General features: G+C 38.7%; 1 protein-coding gene and 1 pseudogene across 2 annotated transcripts in view; both read left to right on the top strand.

Annotated features, from left to right (window-relative positions):
* PRR29 (proline rich 29) overlaps positions 1-24,114 on the top strand; it is a 614,550-nt gene that overhangs the window by 140,391 nt on the left and 450,045 nt on the right. The window lies entirely within an intron of this gene.
* On the top strand, positions 12,158-12,465 carry LOC148124159 (NADH dehydrogenase [ubiquinone] 1 alpha subcomplex subunit 2 pseudogene; annotated as a pseudogene).

Genomic DNA, 24,114 nt, shown 5'->3' with positions numbered 1-24,114 from the left:
TTATTTGGTGCTCAGGTAACTGTCCATTGTTAAGCAGTTGTTTCATTTGAAAAATACATGAAATAAAATAGGTTCTTCTTAGTCGTGCTTAGCATACTAAGGCCCTCAGCTTCACAACTGCTTTCTTTTCAGCAGTGTTGGGCTACCACCATGAGATTTCCAAATTTTCCCATTAAGAGTTGTTTAGAATCTCCCAAGTGAGTAAGTAGTTTTGCAACTACCACAGTAGCCCCATATCACTTTTAGAATATAGGAAAAGAGACCTTGTATAATGGGATTTAACTAGCAGCGCCTGCTACATGCTGCTGACTTATCTTAGATGTGTCATTCAGCTAGCAGAAAAATATCCCCCCCCATCAGGGAAGTTGTTGCTAAATGTATTTCAAGACTGCACTTTTAGCAATTGTATTTTTTACTGTGGGCTTTTTCTTCAAAACTGTTTCATTACAGTTAATATGTGATTATTTTTTAATGTAATTTCATAAGACTACTTTTTTGTTGGAAAGTTAGGGTAGAACTCCAATTTTGAATTTTACAACCGAGTAACTATATCTATCCTGGAAGTTCATTTTGATTTCATGTCCATTTAAACTGCGGGGCTGTCTTGCAAACAGCAAAGGACCAGCCAGTAGTGTCTCTACCAGTGAAAATGAGCTCCGTTTTTGCTGGCAGAGGGTTGCAGGAGGCCATTGCACCCAAAAAAAGGGGGTGAGGAGCCTGTTTTTTCTGACAGAGCTCTCGGGCCATCACAGGCACCCCCCACCACATCAAGCTGGCCACACCCACCCCACCCACACTCACACTGCACCCCTAAAGTTAAACACAACCCTGCTGCAGCCCTCAATGAAATCAAATTTGACACCCCTGTTATAAATGTTAAACATAACTTAGCTTTCTTTTGAAAATGCAATAGACCTGATTTTAGAAACAAGTTAACACTTTCTTGAGAAAATACTGGTCTAGAACTGTACTATTGGTTAACTTAAACAGAAAGAAAGCTGAATTTCGCCAAATTTGTTTTGCTACCAGTGAGCATGTAAGTTTTCTTCTGTTTTGCTATAAAGGAGCCCACATAATACCCTATTTGCAGGTTTACCATATGTAAGGGTATTAGTTTGCCTCCTCCAAAAGCTACTCTTGGATCCTTCATGACCTTTGATCTTGTTGAGGATCCAAACTTTGTCAAGGACCTCGGAGTACTCATCTCTAATGATCTAAGTGCTAGAGCCCACTGTAACTGCATAGTCAAAAAGGCATTAAGAGTTGTTAACCTAATCCTATGTAGTTTCTTCTCTGGTAATATCACACTACTAACTTGAGCATACTAAACATTTGCTAGACCCATACTTGAATATAGCTCATCAGTCTGGAATCATATTATGTATCTGATATTAACACCATTGAAAAAGTCCAGAAATATTTCACAAGAAGAGTTCTCTGCTCCTCTACTCATTGCAGAATATCTTATGCCACCAGACTTGAAACTCTAGACCTAGAAAACCTAGAACTACGCCGCCTCCAGTCTGATCTAAATTTAGTATATAAAACATACATTGCACTGTCCTACCTGCAAATGAATACTTCAGCTTCAATCATAACAATACACAATAGATACAAACTCAAGGTTAACCACACCAAACTTGATTGCAGAAAATACAACTTCAGCAACAGAGTGGTCAATGTTTGGAACACTCTACCTGACTCTGTGGTTTCTTCCCCAAACCCCAAAATCTTTAACCTTAGACTGTCTACTATTGACCTCATCCCCTTCCTAAGAGGCTTGTAGAGAGCTGTCATGCCCCTGATGGAGACTGATTCTGAGGAAGAGGAGGAACAGCCAACAGGGAGCGGGAGTGTAGCTCCAGAGGTGGTGGAGGAGGCTGGGGAAGGCCAGCGGCCAGCTGAGCAGTCAGAAGAGGATTCAGGCCCATCCCCTATCCGTCCTAGGTCATGCAGGGAGGAGAGGATCAAGGAAAAGTGAGGTCTATTCAAGAGGAGATTACCATGATCCTCCTTGTGGCTTGCAAGAGGGAGCTATGTATATAAGTTTGTAACTGCACAGTTAGAATTTGCAGGAGTCAATTTTAGTGTTCACATTGAAAGAGGTTTATCTGTGCTGGTGTTCTTCCCATGGACTCTCCTCAATTATTTTCCTGGAATTTATGATTAATTATCTTAGCTTGTTTTGGAATTCTCATCAATGTGGTTTGTTTTGGTTTTCTGTTTGTCTCATTATTTGCTTTTGTGACTTTAAACTGTGCCAAATAAAACAGTGAAGTTGAGTTGAAGGCCTTACCAGACTTTAATATATGTTTTAGGTTTTGGGTTATTTTGAGAGACTACGGGTCATCACATTTTGATTTCTGCCAGCCCTTCAACTTATTTTTGCTTTTTGTGGGGTGACCATGGATCAGCTCAGAGCAGAGATTGCCCAGTTAACTCAGCAAGTGGCTCTTTTGACTGCACAAGTGGCACAAATGCAAGTTGCCTGGCCACACCGAAAATGCCAGTGGCAGTGCCAGATAAATTTGATGGTTCTCTGGCCCAATTTCCAGCACTTTTTGGGCAGTGCCAGCTTTACATGAGCCTTCGGCCTGAGGACTTTCCCACTGACTGGGATAACATGGGGTTTTTGATTAGTTTGTTGTCAGGCTCTGCAGCATGTTGGGCAACGCCTCTGCTGACCCAGCCCAACCAGGTGTTAGACAATTACGCCGAGCTCCTGGATGAGTTTACACACACTGAATGCCCTCACACCCTTCAGGAGCTCATCTGTGTTTTGTATCGATGCTAGACTTCAGCAGTGACAGGTGCGACGACAAACAGAGACCGTATCTGTTTTTAGCAAGATGGCGCTCTTGGTGGAAATGCCTTTGGAGGAACCCATGAAGTTGGGGGCTGGCTGCCCTTGCCTGACAAGTAGAAAAGAATAGATGTTGTTGTGATGGTTTATGCCTCTATTGTGGCAATCGAGGCCATTTTGTGGCCAAGTGTCCAGTTAAGACACCCACAGCAGCAATACCTGCAGGACGGGAAATGAGCATTGCTTAGCTTATGGGGGTCTGCAGGTCAGGGTGTAAAGTCCATAGGCCCGCCATCTTCACCATCCTTGCCACCCTCGCCACCTTTGACATTTTCGACATCTCCACTATAGTCGCTATTGGTAAAGCATCTTGTGCTGCCAGCAAGTGTGTTCGTGTCTGGTGTGGGAGCGGTGGAGATCCCAGCTTTGGTCGACTCAGGGGCCACAGCCAATTTCATGGATGCTCATTTTGTCAAGCAGTGGTTCATTCCTCAGCAACAGGTATCCCCACCAGTAATGGTGGAGACGATTGATGGTCGTTCGGGACCTGTGGTTACTGCAACCAAACCCCTTTGCATGCATATTGGGCAGCATGTGGAGGAAACCATGTTTTATGTTGCTGCAGTGCCTCATTTTCCAGTGGTGCTGGGTTTGGAGTGGTTACAGGCCCATGATCCGCAGATTGTCTGGTTATCTGGAGCCTTGCAGTTCCTTGATAGGAAGTGTGCCAACCATTGCTTGCGCTCCTGTGCAGGGAGTGTGGCTACGCTTGTGGACCTGGATCTACCTGTGGAATTGGTGGACTTTGCTGATGTGTTTGGGGAGAAGGAGGTGGATCAGTTGCCTCTGCATAGGGCATATGACTGTCCAATCAACTTGTTGCCCAATGCAAAATTGCCGGTGGGTTGGATATATTTCCTGATCTTTACGAAGTTGGACTTGGGTGGGGCCTGCAATCTGGTTCGCATTGATGCAGTGGATGAGTGGAAAACAGCTTTCTGGATGAGGTATGGGCATTTTGAGTATACCGTGATGCCTTTTGGATTAACCAATGCCCCAGCCGTATTCATGCATTTCATGCATGATGTTTTCCATGATTTGTTGGATCAATTCGTGGTCATTTATTTAGATGACATTTTGATTTACTCAAGACTCCCTGCAGGAAAATTGGCAGCATGTGCGGCTGGTGTTGCAATGTTTGCGTGATAACCACCTGTTTGCTAAACATGAGAAGTGTCAGTTTGCACAAACCATGATTGACTTCTTGGGACATCGTATTTCACCTGCTGGGGTGGAAATGGACCCAGAAAAAGTTCAATTGTTGCAGGAATGGGAACCTCCACAGTGGGTTAAGGATGTGCAACAACTGTTGGGGTTTACAAACTACTACCACACATTTTTTCCCTGCTTTGCTGCCTTGACTGCTCCCCTTTCTAATCTGCTCAAGAAGGGGGAGAAGTTCCATTGGGGTGCTGAGGAGCAGGCAGCTTTTGAGGCGTTGATAGTTGCCTTTGCTTCCGAGCCTATCCTCAAATACCCTGATCCCAGCCAGCCATTTGTGTTGGAAACAGATGCTTCCGATGTGGCTGTTGGTGCAGTGCTCCTCCAGGCCTGTGTTCCCACAGGCACCTTGTTCCTGTGCGCTTATTATTCCCGGAAGTTGTCAGCTCCAGAGCGCAACTATATGATTTGGGACAAGGAGCTATTGGTGGTTAAGGTTGCTTTTGAGATGTGGCAGCACCACCTGGAGGGGGATCATCACAAAATTGAGGTTTGGACAGATCATCACAATTTGGAACACCTATGTACAGCTCGGACATTGAACCAGCGTCGGGTGAGATGGTCCTTATTCTTTGCTCAATTTGATTTCCAGGTGACCTATGTTCTGAGTGGAGGGAATCAACGCACTGATGCCCTATCTCAGAAGCCCGAGTATACCCGAAGGGAGGAAAAAATCTTACCCTGGATGGTGATTCCATTGGAGCAGTTTGCAGCCATCAAGGAACCTGTGGACCTTTGGGTGAGGATTCAGTAAACGCAGTCGCAGGACCCATTTGTGACAGCTCGACGTCGAGAATTGGATGAGAATGGGAGACAAGAGACTCTTTGGGTGTATATTGGGGACCTGTTGTGGTTCCATGATTGCATTTATGTGCCTGGAGGTCCTCTTCGTGGCCTTATCCTACGTCAATGTCATGATAGTACGGCAGCAGGACACCTTGGGGTGTTCAAAACACTCCACCTCATCTCTAGGACATTTTGGTGGCTGAGACTTAAACATGATGTGTCGGGATATGTGGCGTCCTGTGGGATCCAAGTATGCTCCTGGTGCACCCCCTGGTCTCTTGCAGCCCTTGCCCATGCCAGAACAACCGTAGGGGGCAGTTTCATTGGATTTCATCGTTGAGTTACCACCATCGAATGGTGCCACAATGATTTTGGTGGTGGTGGATATGTTGACTAAAATGGCTCACTTTATTACGTGTGCGGGTCTTCCATCAGCCAAGATAATGGCTCAATTGTTTATCTCCCATGTTTTCCGGTTGCATGGGTTACCAGACCGCATGGTATCAGATCAGGGGGGTACAATTTATAGCACGCTTCTGGCAGACCCTACTTGCGAAACTCCAGGTTCAGGCATGTCTGTCATCTGCTTATCACCCTGAAACTGATGGGGGGACAGAGAGAGTGAATGCTGTTTTGGAGCAGTACCTCCACTGTTTCAGCAATACCCAACAAGACAATTGGGTGGAAGTGCTGCCAGTGGCAGAATTCACTTATAACAATGCTCAACATGCATCCACCCATTTCTTTGCTAACTATGAGTTTCATCCACGACTTTTCCCTTTAGCCCCGTCTAATTCCCCAGTTCTGGCAGTGGAAACGTTTTTGCAGGAGTTAAAAGCCGTGCACCACATGGTCCGTGATCAACTAGAGAGAGCCAAGGAAGACTTTAAACGGTTTGCAGACTGACATCATTGTGATGTTCCACCTTTAGCAGTTGGCGATCGGGTTTGGCTCTCTATCAATATTTACCAACGACGCAACCATTGAAAAAGCTTGATCACAGTTACTTGGGACCTTTTCCGTCGAGGCAGTAATCAATTCTGTGGTTTATCGTCTCTCCCTGCCATGGACCATGCGTATCCATCCTGTTTTTCATCATTCCCTGTTAGTCCCTGCCTTGGCCGACAGTCCGCATAGACCGGCTCCATCATAGCCAGCACCAGTAGCCCCTCTGGGAGAGGAGGAGTACGAAGTGGATAGCATCTGAGATTCATGCCAGTTGTGGGGCCGATTTCAGTATTTGGTGGCATCGAAAGGTTAGGGACCAGAGGACTTCACCCGGGTCGATGCCACTGATGTTCATGCTCCTCGTTTGATCCAGGACTTTCACACTCCGTTTCCTCAACATCCTCATCCACCTGGTCCTGGGGAGGGGGTTCTGCGGGGGGAATAGTATCATGCCCCTGGTGGAGACTGACTCTGAGGAAGAGGAGGAACAGCCAACAGGGAGTGGGAGTGTGGCTCCAGAGGTGGTGGAGAAGGCCGAGGAAGGACAGAGACTGGCTGAGCAGTCAGAAGAGGATCCAGGTCCATCCCCTATCCATCCTAGGTCACGCAGGGAGGAGAGGATCAGGGAGAAGCGAGATCTACTCAAGAGGAGATTACCATGATCCTCCTAGTGGCTTGCAGATGGGAGCTATGTATATAAGTTTGTAACTGCACAGTTAGAATTTGCAGGAGTCAATTTTAGTGTTCACCTTGAAAGAGATTTATCTGTGCTGGCGTTCTTCCCATGGACTCTCCTCAATTATTTTTCTGGAGTTTATGATTAGTTATCTTGGCTTGCTTCGGAACTCTCATCAATGTAATTTGTTTTGGTTTTCTGTTTGCCTCATTAGTTATTTTTGTGACTATAAACTGTGCCAAATAAAACAGTGAAGTTAAGTTGAAGGCCTTACCGGACTTTAATATATGTTTTGGGTTTGGGATTATTTTGAGAGACTACGGGTCATCACAGGGGCTTGCATAAGCGCACCAATCGTATCTATCATCCCTGTCCTATTGTTTCTTTTTATTTTTCTTATAAGTATCTATCTCTTGAATTCAAAACTATGTTTATTGTGATACTTATATCATGTAAGCAATTGACAAAACAAATAAATACTACATACTAAATACTTTCCTCTGCACCTATTAACCCAATTCATAGGTAACAATCACTATGGAGAGGTAGAGGGTGATGTGGGAGGGAGCGCTCCTCAATGGTTGGATTCAAACTTTTTTACTACTGGTTCTGAGTGTGGCTTGGTGGGCATGGTGTAGCTTGATGGGTGTGGCTTGGTGCGCATGGCAGGGGAAGGATACTGTAAAATCTCCACTCCCTCCCCACCCCACTAACCTGATTTCCAGCTCCGCTCTCCTGTGCAGGTCAACAAAAGAAGACCCAGCCAATCAGCTGGAGCTCAGGAGGCAGAGAATAGATTGGAGCAGGGTCAGTTAGTGGTGGTATTTGCCAGTTTTCCGAACTACTAAAAAGTTCCACTACCATTTCTCCAGAACTGGTCAGAACGTGCTGAATACCACCTCTGGCGGTCTTGATGTTTCTGCTTGACACAACTGCTTCCTTCTGTGTTATCCTGGATACTGTCTCCTTGCTTATAACTTGTCATTCAGGGTATTTCTAGGGTTAGGGCTCTTTCAAAGCAGCAATAAATTTATGTTCAGAAATATCCTAGCAGATCAAAAGTGAACTACACCTCAATTTTTCTAAAATGGGCAACTTGACCAATAGCTAAACCTGCCATTCAAAGCATCATCTACACTTATCCAGAAAAGTCATTGGTTCCTCCCCACCCACTACTAAGAATAAATAAAGTCAGAGGAATCTATCATTTTCCTTAACTTGTTCACATTAAGTTGTAAGGACATCACATTTTTCTGCCTCATTGCTGAGGCATAGAGAACTTGGGCTTCGAGACAATAAAATTTATGTTTACTGCTAACCCAAGGGCTAGTGGGTTACAATTTAATGTAGATTCTCTAGCTGTGGTTTGTACTGAGTTTTTTTTTAATGAAATCATTTATAACTTCATGTTTAGGAATCCCCGTCTCTTTCTCTAAATAACTATAATTTCCTAAAATGTTATCTGTAGTATGTCTTTTTAATGAGACATAATGTACTAGTTTACTTGATAAATTTTATGACTGAGCAAAATTTTGTATATACAGTAGGTATTCCACAAAGAGAAAGGCAAGCCTTTTAATACTTGAGATATATTTATATATATGTGCTGAGGTCATAAATTAAATGGTCTTTTGTAGTATTAACTTGATGTATGTGATTTTAGCAACCTGCAATTTTGAAAGAAATTTTCATTTATGTAGCCTCTGCCTGCTATTGTCTTAATGTCTTTGTTTTGGGCCAAGGATCATCATATTAAATGTTTGAATCTCTTTTTATTGTACAGATTTGAGTTTAAATAATCAGTGATTCTTAATCAGTGATTAAATGAAAAAAAGAACTTTGATCAAGCAGAGGTGTGCCTGTATGAATATACAAAGTACCCTTTGTTCATACCTGAATTATCACAGTCAGCTCCCCTCAAGGTGGGATTAGAAGGTTCAGATTCCAAATAGACATGGTATTTTAAGCAGCTTTTAGTCACTGTCTGTTTTCTGTTTCTAAACTCTTGTTCTCTTGTTCTTAGTGGTGACAACCTACTACACCTACCCGTGCTCTTTGAATTTATGCTGGGTTACCTTATCACCCAGCTGCTGACACACAAGAGGCCTTGGTTCATTGACCACCTACTTTGTCACACAGAAGTTGCTTTATGACATCACAAATGTCTTTACTATCATTTTAGTTAGGCATTTTTTCCTGGCTTGCAAGTGAAGAATTAGGACATTGAGATATTATGGACAAATAGAGAATTTAACTTAGTTTATTGCAGTTTTTCTGTCCAGAGAAATATAATGATAAAATAATATTATTCAGCAATAATATTATAATAATTTGAAATGTGATGAAAATTTTAGATCCCAATGTATAGATTTCATTCATAGAAATCACTCAAATGTAGGACTTTAGTGACTATGGGCTTGAGTGTACTTTATAATAAGGCTGGTGCCTTCTGGATTGCCTTATCTAGGGAAACAATATAGATCAATGATAGCAAACCTTTTAGAGATCAAGTGCCCATACTGCAGCCCAAAACTCACTTATTTATCGCAAAGTGCCAACATGGCAATTTAACCTGAATACTGAGGTGTTACTACCTAAAATAATGATAAACAAGGAAGAGTTCAGCTAATTGTTCTCAGAAAAACATGATAAATGTACTTTTATGCCCCTTCATTTTTTCTGCTTTTGAAATTTTATGTTTAGCAACAATAAAAAAGAAAAACTTTTGTAATATCATTTCTTGGTTTTTCTCTTCATTTTTTTTATCCCATTTTTTCTGTATTTTTTTTTACTTCTTTTCTTGTTAGAATAAAATAGTTTTAATTTCTATTATTGAAAGAGACATTGCCTTCCTCATAACTAAATACCCATCAAGTATTTATCTGGAAGAAAACTGTATTACCATAAAATGTCCTGTCCAGGACAGAAGAAGGGACAATTTGAACCTAGATTCCTTTGGTTACAAGTCAAAAAATCCAATTATCTTTGGACAGGAAATTCAAAACAAGAAAGAGGGAAGGGGAAAGCTATTGGTACATGGCCCATATCTTGCAGGAAAACACAAGGTTAGGGATGCTTTGAATCCGCTATATGGAGATAACTTTTTTGATTCTGCTTCTTTGTGTGATGAGTGGTTCCAATAAAGAAATATGCTTATTCCCCCCATCCCCAATACCTTTCTCCCAAGGACCCTGCAAATATTATGATTGCCTAGGACTGAAAAGTACAACATGGGTAGTTACCAATTTATACTTTTCGCTTCTCTGCCCTATGCTTCTCTGCGGCCACCACCGTGGCTATTTAGCAGGGGTGGCCTTGGCTATGGCAGGTGGCTTTGATGTTTTTTTGTCCACTGCGATCGGTGAGGGAAAGAAAGGCAAAGGAAAAGCCACACATGGCTGGGCGTGCTTGGCGGCAGGAGGAAGTGCAGTGCGATGGGGTTGTTTTGTTTGCCACCAATGGAGCCACTGACAGACTGACCAACTAAGCTGAGCCCAATGTAGGGGAAACTGCGGGGTTAGTTTGGCCAGGCAAATTATCCCCCCCCCTCCCATACTATCAAAGTGGATGCCGGGCACTGCACTGCAATGTAGAAATGGGAAATGGAGCAGCCAGCATGAGGGAAGAAGGAGCAGGGAGAAGACGACCATTCCATTGCCGGTTTTCACCATTGCAGCACCATGCCATTGAGCTTTTCCCACCTACCACCACTGCCCAGATGCCCTTTCTTTCCCCAAGCAGGAGGAGCAGTTGGGAGAAGAGTGGGCCGCTCCACTGCTCATTTTGCCATTGCAGTGCCGCATCACAGAGCTTCCCCCACTCACCACCGCTCAGGATCTTGCTTCCCCCAATCATTTCTTTGCCTACCCGCTTTCCAACTCTGTCATTTTCTCTGTCATGTTTTTCCCCATCACATGCTGGGAAACAAATGTTTGAGTTCACTCAATCAATTCCAACTTCCCAACTTTTCAGAAGAAGTTGGAATTGATTGAGTGAACCTTTTTTTAGTCCCACAAACTTTTGTTTCCCTGCAAATGACAGCGAGAAACACAATGGAGCTGGGCTAGGGCAATGACACACATGCCTATAGAGAGGGCTTTGCATGCCACCTCTGGCACACATGCCATAGGTTCACCACCATGAATATAGATTCTAGACCTGAAAATGCAACATACTATAATAGATATATAAAAAGTGGAATTTTAAAATATAGTAGTTTCTTTTGATGGAATAAACAATGCCAACCTTTCCAAATTATCTTCTAATGTATTCCAAAAAGTACACATGGCAACACTGTTTTTGCTGGTTATTATTGCTGCAGGCTGTGGGAAAAAACTCAAATAGCTGGTGTAATTAATGCAATATAAATAATCAGTCAATATCTTCCTATGTTCACATTTCTAGTTTGAACAAGTTTAGTGATCTTCAAAGGCTGATGTGACCAGTCATCCTGATGTATCCAGCATAGCAATAAATGAAGCTAAGTCTACTTTCTGTTGTATAAGGTATAACTGCTACACAATGAAACTTCTTTATTTATAATTGAGTTTATCTTTCCTTAGTCCAAAACCTACCATCTTTGTTATAAATCTAAATTCTGATACTATGAGAGGGAGAAAATTCTTCTTCTCATCAATTCTTTTTATGAACTTTGTGATTTTATAGATTATCTGTACAAATCATTCTTATTGTCTCTTGCCAACATCTCCCCCATGCCCCAATCTTCCAGCTCTAAGTACTTTAGCCTTTTTAGGCAGCAGCTTTCTTTTCCTAAATTTGTTGCACTTTTTATGGTTTCCCTCATTGTACTTTATCTTTCTGAAGACTTTTAGAAGTTTTCTTAATGTAGCTAAACCATTATGTTTTGTTGCTTCCATCTATTAGATGTAGTGGTGCAGTGATTAGAATGCAATATTTGCGTGCTAATTCTGCGATCTTCCAGGGGTTCAGTTCTCATGGGCTCAAGATTAACCTAGTATGTCATCATTCCGAGATCAGTATATGAGATAAATGAGGACCCAGATTGTTGGGGGCAATGTCTGAATCTCTAAACCACTTAGAGAGATTTGTAAAACTCTGTGAAGCGGTATATAAATTCAACTGCTATTCCTATTATCCATTTTGTTTCATCTTAGCCATATTGATGAGCTGCCTGAATATTCTAAAGAGGCCATTTAAATGGCAGGTTTAGCTCATTTAGCGGTCACATGAATTCAACAGTCAGGCAGCTAGCATTTTTTATTTGGTATTTGAGCAAGCAATTAGTTTCTACCCACACATTTCTGAGACAAAGCAACAACAACAACAACAATCCATCATCCCTATATTTTTAATAATTATTTCATAGCCCTGGTTCATTTTAGTGGGATTTTCACATCAGCCTATGAATATAAGTAGATCAGAATGTTAATATGTTTGCCTCATGCTAGATGTATATGCATACTGTAAATTGCACAATTTATATGCTGATGTTTTGACACATGTTGTCATTTGCCTTCCTTCCACCCAGCTAATATGTGCCACAAGACCTCCACAAACAGTTTGAAAAACATGACAAGGGTGAGTTGAAGGTAAGGCTTAGTTGCTCAGAACATCATGTACAATATTTAATTCATGAAAGATCTAAATGTCTGCCCACGATACTTTTGGGGCTTGCAATCATGATGATAGTCATTACAGTTGTCCAAGTCTTCGGGGACAAACTAGCTCAGAATTTCAAAGAAATCTAGATCCACATTTGCCAGCATTTGGCGGCTAGCCAGGAGCCCAAGATTTCACTGAATAGCACTATATCACTTTGAAGAAGGCAGATCCAAACTACCTCATGTTGATCAGAGTGCTTCAATGTTCATCCTATTCTTTGAGCTAGATATGTTCTGGCCTAGAAAAGAGTATGTCACTGAATAACTGAAATGTGGAGCAAACTGCCAAAGCCTCAGATAATGCTGTTAATAGCAAAAAAAGAAGATAATTCCATATCCTTGTTTGATTCTAAGTCTGTAATTTTGCATTTTCAATTCATTAACTCCATCAATATACAATAGTTCTTCACTTCAAATGCACTAACGTAATTTGCTTGCTGTTAAGTTTTCTGCTTGGCTATTGATATGTAGTGGTTGGAAGTATCAGTGGATTATTCAGATCAGTATCTACATAGACACAGCATGATGGGGCATGCATAGAAATAAACCTCTGAGTAGTCAGCAAAAAGCAGCTTGTTTTCAAACTACAACCAGTCATAAAAGGATAATAGTTTGCTTGATCACCCCAGAGAAGATCTTCTGTGTTTTTTTGTAATATTTATCCTATTGTATCTATCTTGTTCTGATACATATTACAGAAATTATAAATGAACATAGCAATCACTAATTTAGAAAAACTATACTTATACAAACTTGGTAATCAGATTTTAATTTAGAGCTGCTTAATGCACATAGAAGTGCACACAGTATCCCAAATCTCAGAGATGCTCTTGTCTCTAAACCTGTATTGGATTCTTGGAGGACTCAGTCAGGGAGACACATTATCAGGGAGGCATATATATAGCTTCCCAAGTGGTGCTGTGATGACTTATGGTGGTTGTGGTGATGCTATTTCTGGGAGGGATAGATGAAGAATGCTGGGAATATGTGGTGCAATCTGGCAAAGAGACAAATCAGTCTTGAGTCTTTAGTATGCAGAAAAAGAAACACAGAAAGGATCCTCTCAAATTCTTCCAGCATTCATCTGATAGTTGTGCAGAGTATGCTTTAATCTGGCAAAATTCTGCTCTATAGACAAACAACAATAAAGTAACTACTTGAGCTGTTCCATTTTTTTGTTTCCCCGTGCGTGATAGAGTGTATGCCGTGGATATACTGTATATCCAATAGAGTCACTTAAAGTATGAAGGTCATCCCAACTTTCTGACTAATCATAATTTATATTGGGCAGCAATGATATAGCAAAATGCTGGATGATCATTTAAGTGCCATTGGCAAAGTTTTCAACTCATTCTGTGCAGAAATAGGCAGTAGGTAAACCATTCTTGTTTTTTTTGGTTTACACTGCACTGTGGAATATCAGTCCTTAGATGAGACAAGGGAAACAATGCCAGAGTCACTGAGAGTCAAGAGCATATAGGTTTAATAAATTATGGCTTGTTGCAGTCAGCCAGAAATTCAGTCTATATTTGGCATTTTTATCCACATTGAATGCTTCCCAAGAATCTGGGATAGGCAGATATGGAGGTTTGATGGTGCATTATTACTTTTTGTAAAGCTATATTAACAGAATATTGCCAAACTGAATTTACTTCCTCTTCCCTCTCTTTATCTTGCTTCAAAGGAGGTTGCTTCAACATTTACCCATGTTGCATTCTTGCCCCAGACTCAGAGCTCTTATCTTAGTAGTGGCTTTTTCTCCTGTACTATAAGACCTATAAGTCTTATAAGACTTCTAAATAGAAATATAAAATGATTGATGATATAATGCTGGATGATGGGCCTCTCAAGTCAGATGGTATTCAATAACAATTGAGGAAGAGCTGAGGACCTTTTGGAATACTAATGGTGTTTATGCTATGGCTAGAATAATGTCTTTGGAACATCTAGTTGCTGACGTTGCCATACAGGAAAAGAAATTCTGAAGCTCTAAAGACAGAAGTGGGTACATGAAATGTATGAACCATGACCACAAGAAAGCTCAACATAGTGAAAGATGAAGTAAAGAACTACAAATTGAGATGGATTGGGACTGACCACTATCAGTCATAGGATTACATTGTTTATTACTCAGGACATCAAAAACAAAGAAAAATAATATTGCTTTTATAGTTAGAAGGCGTATAAGAATAATCATTAGTTACAGTGTAATTAATGACCAAATAATATTAATCAGACTTTGTGGACAACCCTTTAACATGACTATTATCATTGTTTATACTCTAACTACTAATACACGAACTACTGATGCAAAAAGAAGGAGTTTTATGATAAATTTGAAACTGAAAGCATATGCAAGTAACATGTGCTGCTTATGATTAGACACTGTAATGCCAAATTTGGAAGCATTAGAGGAAAATGTGACTAGTCAGTATGACTTTGGGGACTAAAATGAAGCAAGAAACTGATGTATCAGTTTTGGCCAATGCAATGATTTGTTTATAGCTAACACTCTTCAAACAATGAAAATGATCCTTGTATATATGGACATCATCAGAAAGAATGCACAGAAATAACAATGGTTATGTTGGTTTTAAAAGGAGATGGAACAGCTCAATTATGTTATCATAGGCATGACCAGATGCTAATTGGAAAACAGATCATGAACTGCTAGTGTGTGGATTCTGAGTTAAGCCAAAGAAGAAGAAGAAGAAAATCTTTTGAAGTAGACCAGATTTGAATAATAAAGTTATGAAACTACTTTAGTGTAAGGTTGCACTAACAGAATCTTACAACTCTGAATGTGCCTTTGCCTTCTTTCCATTCTCTTAAAGAGAACTAGGGAGGGTCAAGTCTGAGATGTTTTCTCAAATTCCATTCCTATGTTGGACTCAAATTTCTGTATCTGTTTTTTTGGCTGTAGTTATTCCTCTTCTTTTTCAAGGTTATTCTCACAGTCTATTTCAGATCTTGAAATTATACTTATCATTTTCAAGGAGAATCTAAGGAATCGTTTGAAGCCCAGTTGTTGATAGAAGTGTGGAGTGAACATAAATACATTCATTAAGGATCGATGTGAAAAGAGTCTGCCAAATATGAAGAAATAGAAGAAAACAAAATGGATGTCAGAAGAAAATTGGAAATTGCCAAGAAGAGAAAAGATACCAAAACTATGACAGACACAAATGTTAGAGAGGGACTTAAAGAACTTTAAAAAACTGTTAGACAAGTAGAATTAGAAAAAGAAAACTTAAGCAAGCAGATTGAGGATAATAACAGAGATGGGAAAAAAGGGAAAGTATTTCAAAAGATCTCTGGTCTATAAGCACAGAAGGAGGTTCCAGTTCAACTTGGTATGCCAAAGGATACATATGGACAAATACTGTAGTAACTGACTCAAAAGTGATAAAAGAAAAATAGAAAGATGAAGAGTATACCAAAATATTGTCCATTAGGGATGTGAACATGTGAAGTATCTTAGAAGATATATTCCCTACTTGTATGAGAAGATGAATTTAGATCAGTACTCTGGATATTTATGAAGTTGGACAGCTACACAAAGTGATAGAATATTCATATTAATATGGTAAGCAATGGAAGAAAAGTCACTAGAATTTTAACTAAGTATAATGGTATGTGGGAATGACCTTGTGGGATGAATTCCTTGCCAAAGGAATGGTTGGGCAAGAGGGGAAGGCATCCCCAAGTGTTTTAATGGTCAGAAAAAGAAACTTAATGTTGTAGTCTACCAGCAGCCTGCAGAGATGGCAGCAGAATTGGACAGTGGGGAAGAACATGGACCAGTCCGGGAGTCTGGGGAGGACCCGGATGATGGTCCTGCATCTGGTACACAGATGGGGCCAGGGCCATCTGGGAGTTATGTGCTGACTCTGGAGCCTCCAGTATCTGACAGCAGCGAGGCAGAGGAACAAGTGGGAGCCTGTTCCCAGTGCACATGTGCAGAGCAAGAGCAGTTAAGACAAAAGGGGCTACTTGGTAGTAAGGCTTGGAGGTGATTCCCCCTCCCATAAGATATAAAGAAAGTGCAAAGGAACAGGAATCTTTGCAGGAAGCAACGTTGCTTGCTCTGGTTGGTTTGGAACCTGAAAGTTCTGTGGTGAATTGGTGCTCCATTTGGTTTTGGAAGACTAATTGGTACTTTAGTCATTGGCAGCACTTCAAGAAAGATAAAGGTGCATTCTTATCAGACTTCTCCCGAAGAACTTTAGCAGACTTCCATGGGACTATTTATAACTGGTTGAGACTCAATATAGGCTGTTGAACTAAAATAAGAATTTTGGATTTAATGTGTGTTTGTTGGTATCTCAGGAAGCCTTGGTCAGAATACTTAGGAAGAACGTGCACTAAATGTCAGATAGTTAAAAGTAACTGTGGAAGATTTGTACTTTTAGACTTGCAAGATTCTGTTATGTAGTTTTACAGTAAGTTGAATTAGCTCATCTGGCTCTGTTTTCTGTCTGGTTTACCTAGACGGGCTGACTCAAAGTTATGTCAGCAAATCTGAAGAACGATATAGATTGGAAGAGATCAACCTATAATCTAAAAGACATGCCAGATATTCAGACTGGTTTTAGGAAAGACTAATTAGCACAAAACATTATTAGCTGATATATGATAAATAATTAAGAAAACCAAATAATACCAAAAAGAAGTAGATAAGTGTTTCATTGATTATAGAAAGGCTTTTGGTTGTGTTAATCATGTCAAATTGTGGAATGCACTCAGAAAAATTCCAGGACATCTAATTGTTCTCATATGAAACCTATATGTTGATCAGAAAGCCACAGTATAGATGGATTGGCAACATGGACTGTCTCTAGGTTGGCAAAGGAATGTAAAGGTTTGATGAATTTTGTGGAAGCAAAATTCATGTTAAAAAAACATGAATGTGGCTTTAAAATTGGAAGAAAAAACATGAATAGTTTGTTCTAGGATAATGACACTGCCCATACAACCAAAGATTTGCAAGCTCTAGTAATAAAAGTCAAGGAGCACAGTGTGAAAAATGGGGTGAAAATTAAATATGTATAAAAAGCAAACTCATGATAACACATACAAGAATTGGATTAGAAGCCACAATGAAATATTGAGATTATGGATTACTTCTGCCTTTTAGGATCAATCATCAACAGTAAAAGAACAGGCAGTCAAGAAATACTCTGTAGACTAGCACTTGGCAGAGCAGATAAAGGCTTTGAAAAATATATTCAAATGGAATGTCTCTATACTGTACCTACAAAAATCAGAATCATGCAAGCAATGGTATTTCCTGTGATAACCTATGGAAGCAAAAGTTGGATTTGAAGAAACAGGATAGGAATATTATTGATTTTTCTCAATGTCAGTGTTGGATAAAATTCCAAGAGTCAAGAAAATAAATAAATGGATCATTAAACAAAACCCAGAGTTCTCATTCAAGACATAAATGATCAGGCTGAAGTTATCCTACTTTGGGCACATTTTGTGAAGACCTAGTTCTCTGGAGAAGTTGGGAAAGGTAAAAAGAAAGAGGATGCCTAACGGCAAGGAATCAGTTGCAGTGATAACAGGTATACCATTGGAAGATCTGAAGGGAGAAATTGTCATAAGAAAATATATCTATGTGATCTCTAAGAGTCGACAATGACTTAATGATACATAATCAAATGTAGATAGCCCCAGTTTTGGCATGTCCTAATCAGTATTTGGTAAAGCATCTGGACCCAGAATATCAGGAACTGAACACCGTCTTTGGACAAAAGAACAATCAACCTTCCAAAGAGTTTAGCATCCATTTACTTCTACAGTATATTGTATAAAACTGAAGACAAATGCCCTGCATCGGAAAAGTACAAGAACCTCTCTACAAACATCAAAAAAAAGAGGCCTAGATGATCTCTTTCTTTCCAACTATTGTCTCTAAAATTAATAAACTAAAGTTATTTGATGAGAAAATAAATAGTTAATTCAGTAGTATAAGTAGCGGTATTTATTTTAAATGCTAGGTCTTTCCTTGTTTTAGTCTATTTCCTTTTCCTGTCATGAACTCATTTGTACTGTTGGAAGAAATATCCATCTGGGTTTAGTTCCAAGTGGGGAGAAAGACACTGGAAACATGGAGGCTGTTTGGAAAGATGGTTTAATGTGGACAGGAGTACATGCCTTAGAGCTCTTGAGCAAAGAAAAAGGGAAAAGCTGCTGAGAGTCCCTGGGTTTTATACCCTCTCTGGCTTTGAACATCCTGGGGCACGGGAAGAGTATCCTGATTGGTTGCTGTCTGAGGTCATAGCTAGCTATGTAGGTGGTCTATGTGCTATGTTTGTTTGAAACTTGGTGAATGGTACAATGAAGGGCAATTGAGTGGCTCTGCCTGAAGGAGGTAGATCTTTGTTATGTAGAATAGACTGCCCCAGGCCTTAATGGTCCATTAACAAAGGTGGGAGAGCTGAGTTTCTGCCTCTCTGAGGTTCTACTTCTCTTTTAGGGGAAATATTCTGCCTTTTTAATATATCCTAAAGTATTTCATTTTTCTACGACAGGGGTGGGTTTTAACTTCTAACAGTATATTTGGCTTAATAATTTTAGTGCATAAGTACATAAGTACCCCTCTGTTACAGGATTGGCATAAAGGTTGTTCAGTTCTGAATTACTAGGATTATGGCAAGATTAGCCAATGCCCTTCCTTTTCTGCATATTTAGGCCCAGGGTGAAGAAGCTCTGGGATGGGCTAAGAATGCTTCTAGTGGTCTGAATGTTCATCTGATTAATAGTAGGTGAACTTCTTGATATTTTACTGGGGAACCTGATATTATACTTTTTTATTTTTTATTTAAATTTTTATAACAAAAAACAACAAATAAAACCTTCTTTCAGTTATACAGTGTGTTGGCTGGGTACATACATCATATGCACAATATTTATATACATTTCTTCTTCAGTTTGCATTCATATTATATTCTAATCAACATTATATATCATGTTATATTATTATTATATTGTCATTAGATTTTTTTATTTCAGTTTCCAGCTATCCTTAAAAGCAAATCGCAACTCTTACTAGATTATATTCATATTATAGCTTATTCAGAAATGATCAATTACAGTATGTCATTATTAAAATATCCTTTAATTTCTTACTCTACTTTCTAACCATCCATAAAATAAATTCCAAATCTTATAATACTCCTTTTCTTCTTGCTCTCTAACTGCTAATGTTAGTCTACTCAGTTCTGCACATTCCATTATTTTCTTAATCACCTCCTCTTCCATCAGAATTTTCTCATTTTTCCAGTTTTGAGCAAATACAATTTTAGCTGCTGTTAATACATTAAAAATCAAGCATGTTATTTTTTTACTATAACTTTCAGGCAAAATCTCCAATAAAAATATCTTAGGCTTTAAATCTATGTGTTGTTTTATCATTTTTTCCAACCATGTTTGTATTTTAGTCGAGTATCTTTTAGCATGTCCACCACATATGGTAATATGATCCAGGTATCTGATGACATTTCCAACATTTCGTCAATTTCTTTAAACATCTTTGCCAATCTTGCTGGGGGCAGATGCCACCTATAAAACAAATTCTCTTTATAGACCATTGACATTGTTAATTTATAATTTCTACTCCATTAATTTCTGCCATTTATCCAAGTCTATCCCATATCCAAAATTTCTTCCCAAGCAATCATCCTTTCTTTAACTTGTTCTTCTTCTAATTTCACCCCTAATAAATAGCCATATAGTTTTAAAATCATCTTTTCTTCAGTACCTGTTAAGATTTTATCTAATTCAGTCAATTCTTTATAAAACCTATCTATCTTTATATCTTTTTCATATATCGAATGTATTTGTATATATGAATACCAATTCATATTCATCCCTTGTTCATCTAATTCTTGTTTTGTTTTGAGCTCACTCTTTTCATTTAAAACATCATTATATCTAACAATACATTCCATTTTTTAAAAAAAACATTTGGATACACAAATGCCTCCATTCTTGATAACCAGACTGGTATTTCCAAGTAATGTTGTTCCCTTATTTTCTCCCATGTTGACAATAAGGCATCTCAAACATAGTGTCTCCGGAAGTAACCATGGGCCTTGCTTTTCTTATACCATAAAAATGCATGTCACTCCAATTGTAGGTCATGCCCTTCCAATATTAACAGCCTAGTATTTTTTAAAACAATCCATTCTTTCATCCACACCAGTACTATGGCCTGATAATATAATACCCAATTGGATAGTCCAAAACCTCCTCTTATTCTAGTATGTTGTAACAGTTTTAATTTAATCCTTGTCTTTTTTTCCCTGCCATATATATTTCAACATCATTTGAAAGTCCTCAAAATATTCTTTCCCTAATTTTATTGGAATTGTGTGGAATAAGTATAATATTCTTGGTAATATATTCATTTTAATTGTTGATATTCTCCCTGTCAAGGATAGTTATAAGTATTTCTGCTTTTCTAAGTCTGTCACAATCTGTTGTTTTAGTCTATAGTAATTATCCTCCTTCAGTGTTCCACACCTTGCTGTCAATTATATCCCCAAATACTTCACGTTTTTTTGTGATCTGGATATTTAATCTGTCCATTAGTTCTTTTCTTTGTTTTTCCATTATGTTCTTCACTAAATCTTAGTTTTTTCTTTATGTATTTTCAGTCCTGCAACCTCCTCATATTCTTCTATCTTTTCTATCAACTTAGGACTTGTTTCTAATGGTTCTTCTAATATAAAAAATATATAAAGATCATCTGCAAATGCCTGTAATTTATACTCCTCAATTTTTATCTTCATTCCCTTCATTCCCTTGTTTTTTCTAATGTTTCTGTTTAGTACTTCCAAGGTCAATACAAATAGCAGTGGTGACAGAGGACATCCTTCTCTAGTTCCTTTTTTTGGTATTAATATTATCAGTCAAATCTCCATTTATCATTACTTTTGCTGATTGTTTATAATATATTGTCTCAATCATTTTAATAAACATTTCCCCAAAGCCATCTCTTCCATTTGCACCAACATGAATTGCCAATTTACATTATCAAATGCTTTTCATGCATCTAAAAAAACCAGTGCCATTTGTTTCTCTGTATAAAATAATTTTAGTATCTTTTAAATCTTTCTGCCATTATTGAGGCAAATATTTTATAGTCTGCATTCAACAAGGATATTGGTCTATAGTTTTTTATTTGTTGTAAATCAGTATCTTCTTTTGGTATAAGAGTAATATATGCCTCTGTCCATGAATTAGATATTTATCAATACCTTATTCATTACACTCTAGTGCTAAAAGATTCCTGTAATGTCTTATATAGTTCTGCTGGTACTCATCTGGTCCAGGAGCTTTTCCAGTATTTTGTCCGTTTATCACCGCTGTCATTTTCATCATTGTTATTTTCCCTTCTAACATTAACTTAGTTTCATCTGGTATTTTGGGTAGTTCTGCTTCTTGTTGGAACCTGATATTATACTTGAAGATAAGTTCAGATATGGAGGTTTTAAAATATCTTCCTCCTTGTCCTAGTTTTAACAATCACACACTTTTGTGATCAGGAAACAAAAATCACTTCTGTAAATATAAGAAAAATTTTAATTGGTCATTCCAAATATATCTGGTATTATTATCTCATATAAGAACATTGCTGCCTTTGACTTCTATGAATGAAAGAAATTGATAGCTTCATGGGACACAACTACTACACAGAAGGCAAGAATTCCTTGAATCAATAAGGTTAGTGTTCCATCACAATTAACCACTTGAAAATCCTATGGAATTTGATAGGTAAAATTCCATAGGATACAATTGTAATCTGTAGGATTTTGAATCCATATGGTTTAATAGCCCATTTTAACTGGACTGTAAACTCCCCATTTTAATTGTTTGGCTCTTTTAGTCAAGGAAATGGATAAATTGCCTCTAAGTTAGTTTCCTTCGGCCTTATACTCTGTACATCTTGGGATCCCCCATGCAGTGCATGAAAGAGAAGTTTCACAGATTTCATCTTGTAAATGATTCATATTCTAAAAGGAAGAACAAGCCCAACGGGGCCAGCTGTTCTGCAGAAAGTTCACGCTGAGAAGGAAAATAAGACATGGGAGGAGTTACCTTGACAAACTTTGATTGCCTCCCCATCCCCTCCAATTTTTCATGGACTGCCTGCAACAACTACCTTTATAATTAGATGCTTCTTGCCTGCTGGGCCCTCCACAGAGATCAAACACTTCTCTTCCCACCAACACTTGAACAACCTTGTGTCTGCATGGAATACAAAGCACCGTTTTAACAGCTGTGGTTCACACTTAGCATGAAGAGTTTCTGGAAACATGACCTTTCTGTGGAACTAGTAATTGAAGGGACATTCCTTGGGAAATATGAAAAGCTTCAGCTTGTAAAAAATAGTCAAATGGCATTCCTTCTTGAAATGCGTGGTTTCAAGAAAAATGAGAAGCTTTATAAGAAATATAAATGGTTTACAAACTAGGGCTGGGAAACATTTTTTCCTCTCTGTTAGGAGGCAAATTCCTTCATAGCTGTCTGATATTAGACACATGCTAGTTCCTATCTTACCCTATCTACTGAACTTCTTTTAGAGGTTTTCATCATTCATTATTACAGTTAGTCCAAACTGTTTGCCTTCAAAAGTAGAATAGGCTGTGGCAAATTCTCAATGTATACTGTCTCCTCCTTTACAGAATTTATTGAATATTGTATGCATTCAACAAAAACATATAATAGGTGACAGTGTGGGGAATTAATTCTGATTGTAAAAAAGGGGTGTCTTCATTTTGTTTGAATATAAGCATAATTTGGTCTTTGAAATCATAATATAGGCATGAGCTATATTAGATAAGGGACTGTTTTCAAGAATCTATTTTCAGCTGCAAATGAAAATGAGTCCTTGAGCACATACAGGAAGAGAATATAATGTGGTACAGATTTTATTACATATGAAGCAGTGAATGAAAGGGATACTGAATACGTGTAGAAGGCTATTTCCTTATCACTAAGCAGTCACCATTAACCTTTAAACGTCTTAGAATGAATTATTTATTATGGTTCTCCCACTTTCATTTTAAACTCAAGTTGCTTCCCTCACAGTGCTGACTTGTTGTTACTCTGAAGCACAAAAGATGAAGCTGCCTAGGCTCAGAGACTTTTATTTGTGTTATGGACCATCAACTTAATCGCTATCAAACAGCAAAGCCCAAGGAACAGTTTCCTTCTCTCCTTCAATTTATAGACATTATCCTCACTGGACACTATTTACTGAATTTGCTCATTGAGCCAATCTGCTTTGTAAGACCAACATAAATTAATTCTGACATTGGAAAAGAAAAAAAAGACTTAAAAAAAGAAGAAGCCATTTAGTGCTCCAAATACCTGGGACAAAAAGTGGATGGAGATACTGAACAAAGTTAAGATGAAAGCACCAATTGTGCATGTGAGAATGTGTCAGTGAATGGTAATTTGATACCTCAAGACTGGGCAAGTCTGTAAACACCAGTGAAAACAATATAGTAGTCTTTGATCTGTGACTGATTACTTAAGGACCACTCAGAGTTACAACAGGTTTCTATAGGGCAACTTCTGACTCAGATTTGAAGTTTTGATGGCCACTCCACCCCCAATCATATCACTTTTCAGGTGCTCAGCAATTGTCTCCTATTTACAGCTATTGCAGTATATTGTGGTCATATGATTGCAATTTATGATGTTTTTTTTTTTGCTGAAAATCAATGTTTACGTCCAGTTTCTGACAAAAAACAACAATTTCACAACCATGGTGATTCACTTAATGATTGTTGCATAAAAGGTCATACAATTTGACACAGTCACATAGTGAACTGCCTAATGACTGACATGACTTACATCTATAATTCTGGGCACAATTATAGTTTTAAGTCAAGGACTACCTGTATTGGGTTCAATCTTACTCACTCACTCACTCACTTTTGAACCAATTCAGGTTTCTG

This window comes from Pseudonaja textilis, chromosome Z, assembly GCF_049901715.1.
Source record: "Pseudonaja textilis isolate UNSWEBS1 chromosome Z, rPseTex1.2, whole genome shotgun sequence".
Classification (NCBI taxonomy): Eukaryota; Metazoa; Chordata; class Lepidosauria; order Squamata; family Elapidae; genus Pseudonaja; species Pseudonaja textilis.
The sequence above is the reverse complement of the archived record's forward strand: the minus strand, read 5'-3'. Positions and strand labels throughout refer to the sequence as shown.